Here is a 9559-nt window from a genome sequence, read left to right on the forward strand (position 1 = left end):
CACAAACCATTTGTATGTGTAGTAAAAATTTATCCTCCAGTTCCAAGTCTTGGTAAACAACTTGTGTAAGCCTGCATGGACTTTTTTATTTTTTTCCCCATAGAAGCCCTTACCCACTCTGTCTGATGGGACACTATTCTGGGTTCTTCCAGAATCTGTGACCCCCAAATTGCAGTTCTAAGTCACCAAATAAACTGCCTTTTTGCCTCTCAATAGTTCACAGTTCTTTTGGTGACATATACAAGTGGCTGGTAAGAGGAAGAAATGATAAGTCTGGATAAGTAGGGTGGTGGGTGAGCTACCTAACACCCTCTCTATCAGATAAAGCCAAATCTTTGAAAGTATTTAAGGGAAATCTCATCATCATATTTACCCTTTGGGAAGACCAGTACTCTGGATTCTGAATTATTTATTCAATATTGCCTTTTATGGAGGATTTAGCAGTTAATTTATACAACTACTCAACACTAATCTATAGTGTTTATAGATAGAGAATGGGCTTCTTATGTGGCACTAGTGGTAGAGAACACGCCTGCCAATGCAGGAAACATAAGAGATGCAGTTGGGTCCCTGGGTAGGGAAGATCCCCTGGAGGTAGGCACAGAAACCCACTTCAGTAATTTTTTCTGGAGAATCCCATGGACAGAGGAGCCTGATGAGCTATAGTCCAAAGAGTCACAAAGTCAGACACGACTGAAGCAACTTAGTACATGTATACATGTATAGAGAATATTTTTTGTTTCTTTTGGGCCAGGTTGTAGTAGATTAATTGCAAATATGCTTCCAATTCTTTCCCTCTGTATTTATGCCCCTTTTAATAGCCTTCACAAACTCCCCTAAGAAGAAGAATCAGTTTCTCCACACCTCAGATCTGAGCTGGCCCTGTCACTTTTTTTGGCAAGTAAGAAGCAGCAGGAATAGCTATGTGCTGGTTCCAAGAATAGGGCTCAAGATTCTCATACATTTCTACTCTTACTTAAGGGTCTCATACCCTTCCCTCCAGCACCATCACCAAAGTATATGCTAATAAGTAACAGCTAGCATGCTGGAATGCTGGACAATGAGACGATATGAAAGAGAGCCAGTTTATCCCAGCTTAAAGCATTTGAAACCAGGTAGCTCCTCCTTGGCTTACCAACTGACCACGTGCTCTTGAAAAGACCCAGCTGAGGTCAGTTGAGTATAGCACAGATGAAAAGAACTTTCAGTAGATAAATAGATGTAAAAATATTTCTTGTTATAAGCCATATGAAACTTGGTAGAAACAGAAAATGTATCATTAAAGCAATGGATAACAACAGATAGGCATTCCACAGTATTTTAGTATGTGACTTTATTTAATGCTATCTACCTTGCAAGGCAAACATTATTATAGTCTAGTTTTTAGACTGTAAATCTGAGGCTCAGATAGTTAACTCCCTTTCCTCATTGCCACTCTGGCCAACTACTGCTAGAGCCCAGGATCTTCTCTGGCAACTACATGGTCTTTTCAAATTTTCTCTTTTGAGGGAAAAAAAAAAAAATGAAGCCAAGTACTTTACATCTACAGTGTAACTCATGGAAAAATGAGCTGAACTGCACTGAACAAAACATGTATCCACTGATTTCAACATTAATGAGTTTTTATTCCAAGAAGATTATAGTTTTCACCAGGTAATTCAGTCCCTTGGGCAGACAGTATTATTAATTATGTTTTACAAAGCATCCTTGTCCCTAGACTAGAAACTATGAAAAATAAATATAAGATAATTAAAAAGGATTAGTAATTTCATCAGTACTAATGTTAGTACTCTCTAGTTAGTACTCTCTCCTCAGCCCACCCAATTAGGGAGCACAGTGAGTGACCACTGTGATGAAAAACACACATTTCTCTTCTCAATTTATGAGACAATCAAATTATTTTGAAAATGTTATCAACATTATCATTTTCATTTTTTAGGCCCAGAACATAAAACTAGATGACACCACCCTTATGGCAGAAAGTGAAGAAGAACTAAAAAGACTCTTGATGAAAGTGAAAGAGGAGAGTGAAAAAGTTGGCTTAAAGCTCAACATTCAGAAAACTAAGATCACGGCATCCGGTCCCATCACTTCATGGGAAATAGATGGGGAAACAGTGGAAACAGTGGCTGACTTTATTTTTCTGGGCTCCAAAATCACTGCAGATGGTGATTGCAGCCATGAAATTAAAAGAGGCTTACTCCTTGGAAGGAAAGTTATGACCAACCTAGACAGCATATCAAAAAGCAGAAACATTATTTTGCCAACAAAGGTCCATCTAGTCAAGTACTAACTAGAGAGTACTAACATTAGTACTGATGTATGGATGTGAGAGTTGGACTATAACGAAAGTTGAGCGCTGAAGAATTGATGCCTTTGAACTATGGGGTCGGAGAAGACTCTTGGGAGCCCCTTGGACTGCAAGGAGATCCAACCAGTCAATCCTAAAGGAAATCAGTACTGAATATTCATTGGAGGGACTGATGCTGAGATTCCAATACTTTGGCCACCTGATGTGAAGAACTGACTCACTGGGAAAGACCCTGATGCTAGGAAAGACGGAAGGTGAGAGAAGGGGACAACAGACGATGAGATGGTTGGATGGCATCACTAACTCAATGGACATGAGTTTGAGTAAGCACTGGAAGTTGGTGATGGACAAGGAAGCCTGTCCATGTGACCCCTGCAGTCCATGGGGTCACAAACAGTCCAATACTCTGAGTGACTGAACTATTTCCATGTTCACAAAGAGTTGGATACACTGAGTGACTGAACTGATATAGTTCCATGTTTACAAGAAAAATGTGTTAGCTGTTTAAGCCACATTGATGTCCCCCATTTAAATAAAGTTAGGTTCAATTACTGCTAATCTGTAAACATGATAAACCAAGGTCATTAGAGGTAACTTGTTAGAGGAACACCAGGCTTATTATTATTATTATTATTGTTATTTTGCATTAATACTTGCCAAAATATTTACTGCTTTGAACATTTCTTTTGCTAATATGCTTTTCTTTATTTATTAAAAATGACATTGCTCTTTTTCTGTGCTATCCAGAGAGGGGTCAATACAGAACTGTTCTGGATTTATCTCTAAGTTTAAGGGAACCAGATCCCTTGATGTCCTACAAATGAAGGAGATGGCCTCAAACCGCATGCAGCAGAAACCCATTGGTTCAATGAGTAACAATCAGAACAGTACATCTACGAAAGAAAAAGTGATGGAATTACCTGATACAAATAAAGAGGACATAGGAGAAGCTTCTGCTTGCAGCTCCTGCCATTGTTGCTATGTAAAATGGGGCAGATGACAAGAGTTTTGTCCTCTGGGAATACCGGCCGGAGCTGTGCCGAAGTTTCTGAAGCCCATATTGCCGACTGCTTCACTGCTGGAACCTTCCCTAAGGCGATCCAGATAGCCTTCTGGGAGCCATGACTTCCTGTGCTTTGTGGTTACTTCTCTGGGCTGATCTTAAGCGCTGTCTTGGGTTAACCCACCTACCATCGTTGTGTCACACAGACTCTCCTCTGCACTATGTGAACTTTTCTATCCCTGAACAACAAAAAGCTAGCTCACAGGTTTGTGGTGGATGAGGGAGGTGGGAAGTTCTGCGCATGCGTGGTATCATCTCGCGTGAGCGCCGCATCATCTTGCGTGAGTGCCGGGGAGCAGGTCAGCCTGATCTCTGCTTCCACAGAGATGCGGAAAAGCAGGAGGCTGCTGGAAAGGCTGTGGTCCAGGAGCAATTTTCGGATGAATGGACTGCTCTAGCATTTACTGCTACTCGGCCTGAGGTTGCAGACAGGTCTGCAGGTGCCCTCTGTGCCCATCCAGCAGTTCTCTTCTGAAGACTGCAGCGCTCATCCTGCCACTAGGGACTGGACTGCAGCTCCCACTGCTCAGGCCACGGAACAGGTAGGAACGACCACAGAGTGGTCTTAGGTTGCTCTTCCACAGATTCTTAAGCAGATAATGTAAATAAAGTTGACAAAAAAAAAGTTTCATTAAAAAACTATATCCCTGAATTAGATTCGGTAAGATATGTGTGTGTATATATATATATATATATATATATATACTATATGAATGTGTTTGGGTAATAGAAAAATGCAGACACAGCAGTGATTGTATCTACCTTTTATTAATTGACATATTTACAACCGAAGGTATGTATCCCATTTATTGACAAATTTAGATATGAGCAAATGAATAACCACAGTCACACATTTTCACCATGCTAAAAGCTTTTTTGTTTTAATTATGTTCTCTATGTCTGTGTCTGTATTTCTGCTTTTCAAATAAGATCATCTATACCATTTTTCTTGATTCCACATGTGTGCATTAATACATGATACTTGTTTTCCTAACTTCACGCTTTAAGTTTCACTTTCAGATTAACCTACATTGTATTTCTAATTCAAGTATAATGGAGTTCAAATTAGCTGGTAAAACCTAACTGTTACAAGTTTCAGAACTAAAGTGTTTTCTGTCACACTGTGGTTTATTTTTTGTTTCCCCAGGATTATTTGAAAGCAGGTTCTGGGGAAATATAAAAGCTCTCAATATTTTCCTTATTGTTTTAATCCAGAATACTAGACTTGGCAATGGTTTTGCCTGTGACTTTGATTGGGGAATTTTTAGGATAAAAGTATTGTTTACCTGATTCCATAAATATGATATTAATATAGTTCTTTGAAGACGGCAAGAGACTATATACATGTTTGTTTCTCTGGGTGTAGTGCTTAGTGAATTTATTTTTCTCCATGATTTATCTTTTTACTCATTGCTATATAAAAGTTTACCTCATTTACAGTTATATTTTGTGTTATTTCAATAACCATACTTTTTTTTCAAGTTTTACTGCTGTTTTTACAGGACTTAGTCCTAAGGTTTATTCACCCTGATAGTATTTCATGTTCATCCACCTTTTATTTAAATATTATGTTGTTTGTAACTAAATATTTTGAAATCTTGTTACACTGTTCTGTAAAATTGATTTTTTTGAAAGATCTCTGTGGTTTGATTTAGAGTTTACTTTCTTATAAATAGGTTTCTTATGTGTCTTAGAATATGGGTTCGAACACATTCTCTGAGGAAATTTGTTTTCTGTTTGACCCTTAAATTTGCTTCTCTCGTCTATTCTGCTCACCTGTACCTGTTGAGTAAGATTGTGATTGCGTGCACTGGATTCCCATTTCCCCAGTCAGGAATTAGGTCTCATATGAGTTTTAGGGCACTTTGTACAGGGAAATACTGTGAGCATCAGAGGTTCATTCACCAAGTTAGTATCTCATCTTACCCAAAAGTTACATGCTGTGTATTTATCATAAGTGTGAGATGTTCCTAAATACACTTATTTTGTGTGTGTGTTGGGAGTAGGGGAAAAGGGAGGTACTTTTTACAAGTAAAGAAATCCTACCCTGGTTCTCACTTCAACCTATGAGTTCAGCTCTAGTGTTATCTTGTTTTTGGCATATTTTTATCCCTAATACAGATAAAAATCAATAATTTCCCTAATTTATCAAAATTGAAATTGCAGGCTGCTCCTTCATTTTGCAAAGTTTGGAGAACAAACTTCTGCTTTGACTCTCTCCTACTTCTGACCTAAATAAACACTAATCTTGTTTTGTGGGTTTTTTTTTTTGAAAAGTTTATTTTCTTACTATTCTGAAGGCTAGGAGTTTGAGATCAGTATAACAATGTGGTTTCTTATTTTTTAATTGAAATATAGTTGATTTATAATGTTTCAGGTGTACAGCAAAGTATTCAGTTATAGATATGTATTGTTTTCTTTCTCTGGTTATTTTTTTATTATAGATTATTACAAGATACTGAATATAATTCCCTTTGCTATACAGTAGGTCCTAGTTTTCTGTTTTGTATAGAGTTGTGCTATCTTTATTACTAGTTAGATTTCAACTTGATGTCAATTCGAATCATTCTTAATCTTTAGTAGGTCTTATAGGCAGTTTTAAGACAAGCTGCTTAGTTCATGGATTTAGCTAGGAAAGGTTGAAGGCAGTTTGACACCCAAATCAAGATACCTTAATTAGCATCACGCTTACTGCTACAAGCATCATCTAAGTATGCTTGCTTGTCTTATCTGCATGCTTTTGTTCATAACTTTAAATCATAAACATAGTGCCAGTTTGTCTTTTCTTTCTTAAATCATTAAAAAGTGCATGATAAAATTATAGTAATTTCATGCTGAGCAATCAAGTATGTTGTAAGGGGAACAGTGCCTATTTGTAGGAAACATGCTATGCTATATGAATTTTATCTTTCGAAAACCAGTTATATCAATATGAACTTCACACACATGAATTAGTATTTCTGTTTTCCAGGCAACATTATTTGTCTGCACAATGTTTCCACAGCATTATAAAATTGAATCTTTTAATAATGAAAGTTGAAATATTTCAAGCTCAAGGGTACCTTTCTATATATCTACACTGGCCTCTAATAGCATCTAAAATGTCACCATTAAAGTTATGCTCTTTATTTATAGGTGCATTACCATACAGTCATTCATCTGTTAAGCATTCATTGAGTGTATGAACCAGATATAAAGACATAATATAAAATACTTGATTGTTTACTGGAAAATGGACATAAATGGTATAATACACTAACCTGTAATAAAAGGCATATATCACTATTTAAAAACCCTGACCTGCATGATGGAGACATTAGAGTGGGTGCCTGTGAAGATTTTTTACCTCAATACTCTGAATCTTTTCAACCTGAGCACATGGCTCACCCTTCCCTATAAGCGGTAGCATTCATCTCTTCCATGAAGGAAGACAATGCAGAGACCTTTCTTTCATAACCACTGCTCTCCTTGGAACTTGCCTGTCTTCCCCTCCTGTTTCACGAAGTCTATAACTAGAGTTATGTCACAGTATAAACCAGCATGACAAATGTGGAACCTGATAGTGGAGGGGAAAGTCTAATACTCCAAAGGAGCTGTAAGACCTAACCAGCATGTATAACTTAGGATTTTCCACCACTGCCCAACCATGGGGACCACCTCTTTCATATGCACAAATCTACATTATGGTTGATTCAGGATAAATCACACTGTGGTAATAACAAGTGACCCTATAATCTCAGAATCCAGTTGATTTACTGCAGTCGTGCTGGTTTATTTGCTATGCACCTACCAAGAGAAATCTGTGACTAAGCTCCATGATTTGAGCCTATGGGACTCAGTGTGTTAGAGCAGCCCCGATTGGAACAATGGTTCTCTTTATAGAGAACATGAAGGAAGAATACACTGACTCTTAAATCTGCATCTTGAAAACTACTCACATCACCTCTGCTCATGTTTCATTGGTAAAACAGGACTCATAGCCCACTCTGCCATCAGCAGGGGAGATAGTTCAGAAGAGCCAGGAAAAATTACACTTTACAGTCTGCCATATCTAGCTATTTATTTTTAATGACCAAATAGTATTCCATGATATGAATGCATTCTGCTTAATGATTTCTCGTATGAATAATTTGGTTGTCTTACATATTTCATCGTAACAAATTATGCTAAACAGAAGATGTATCAATACATACATACTTCATCTACATATTTTTTAGGTTAGTTTTAAATAATATGAAGAAGATTGAATTCTCTTTCATATCTGAAAATCTTCAGATCAGCTTTTATATATCTGCCTTTCTCTCACATTTTTTAAAACTTTTTCTCATTTTTATAAATAGATTCAGTCTTTCAAAAGTATCTGACAAAAATTCTTCTAAAATGTGTATCATTATGGTGGTAAGGGAGAGTACAGAACCATCTTTACCTTGGTCATTAAAAATGACCCGTTTTCATTACTACCAAGGATGGAGAGGAGAGGACGAAGGACAGGCTGCACTGCTCTGTTACTGCATTGCTCACCATTTTTTTATGTCTTCTTCCTTGCAGACATAAATTGTATAGAAAGTCAATTTTTTATAAGCTTTATGACTGCATTGGGTCTAATACTGACTTCTGATTAATTCTGAGATGACTTCCTTTCCCTCCTGTTCATCCCAAGTCCTGACACAGAGCTGATGTTTCCTGCTTAAATGGGATAATGCCATTTTTCAGTTTTCAGACCAACATGCTTAGTGCTAATTTGTGGTTGTAACAGTCGATGCAACGTGAATTAATCACATCTAGTATACAGGATGAAATCACAGTTTATAGGTTCAAAATTAAATGTGTCATGTTGCTACATAAAGAATACAGTTTTTAAATGTGTTATGTTGCTCCATAAAGAATGTAGTTTTTTACAGTTTTCAATTAGAAACATAAATATTCAGTTGCTGATCCTTCATTGTTAATGAGATGGATGTTGAAATTATTTAAGGCCTTAAAGACAGTAGTTGGTTGAGGGTTTCTGAAAATGAGGGAGACTGTGATGGGTATGTTTTCTTAAGCATAAGTGGAGGAATTGGACCCATATAAAAGTTGGAAAACCTCTGCTATGAGAGGAGAAGGAGAAGAAAGTGTGTGTGTGGATACTGGCTGATTTTAAGCTTCGATATAGATCAAAGAGAAGTTTTCAGAACTGATAGGCTGAAAGTAACAGACCCTAATGGTTATGAATTAAACTGTAAGATAGAGATAACAACAGAATATATGTGCTTTCATTTATATAGACTTGAATCCCAGAACCACAGTATACTTTCAACATCACTTTGTGGACATGACACATACACTCTAGGTTACTCATTTTAAAACGGACAAAATAATCTCACTTAATTATTTAGGTTGTCAGGAGAACTAAATGCTGCAAATGAAATGTTATTGACAGTCAATAAATATGATTGCTTCATTGCTTTATCTTAAACTACTTTATTTCACATTAAAGATTTAATGAGCATGGCCTCACCCATCAGAACAAGACCCAGTTTCCCCTTCAGTCAGTCTCTCCCATCAGGAAGCATCCATAAGCCTCTTATCCTTCTCCATCAGAGGGCAGACAGAATGAAAACCACAATCACAGAAAACTAACCAATCTGATCACATGGACCACAGCCTTGTCTAACTCAGTTAACTAGGACCGATGCTGTGTAGGGCCACCCAAGATGGAGAGGACGTGGTGGAAAGTTCTGACAAAACATGGTCCACTGGAGAAGGGAATGGCAAACCACTTCAATATTCTGCCTTGAGAACCCCATGAACAGTCTGAAAAGGCAAAAAGATATGACACTGAAAGATGAACTTGTCAGGTTGGTAGGTGTCCAATATGCTACTGGAGATCAGTGGAGAAATAACTCCAGAAAGAATGAAGAGATGAGCCAAAGCAAAAACAGTGGCCAGTTGTGGAGGAGACTGGTGAAGGAAGTAAGGTCCAATGCTATAAAGAGCAATGTTGCATAGAAACCAGGAGTGTTAGGTCCATGAATCAAGGCAAATAGGAAGTGGTCAAATAGGAGATGGCAAGAGTGAATGTCAACATTTTAGGAATCAGTGAACTAAAATGGACTGGAATGGTTGAATTTAACTCAAATGGCCATTATATCTACTACTGTGGGCAAGAATCCCTTAGAAGAAATGGGGTAGCTATCATAGTC

General features: G+C 37.5%; 1 pseudogene; it reads left to right on the forward strand.

Moving 5' to 3' along the window:
• The first annotated feature begins 1042 nt into the window (after window positions 1–1042).
• Window positions 1043–3943, forward strand: LOC138427226 (small ribosomal subunit protein uS2-like; annotated as a pseudogene).
• Window positions 3944–9559: the final 5616 nt, after the last annotated feature.

This window comes from Ovis canadensis, chromosome 21 (assembly GCF_042477335.2).
Source record: "Ovis canadensis isolate MfBH-ARS-UI-01 breed Bighorn chromosome 21, ARS-UI_OviCan_v2, whole genome shotgun sequence".
Lineage (NCBI taxonomy): Eukaryota > Metazoa > Chordata > Mammalia > Artiodactyla > Bovidae > Ovis > Ovis canadensis.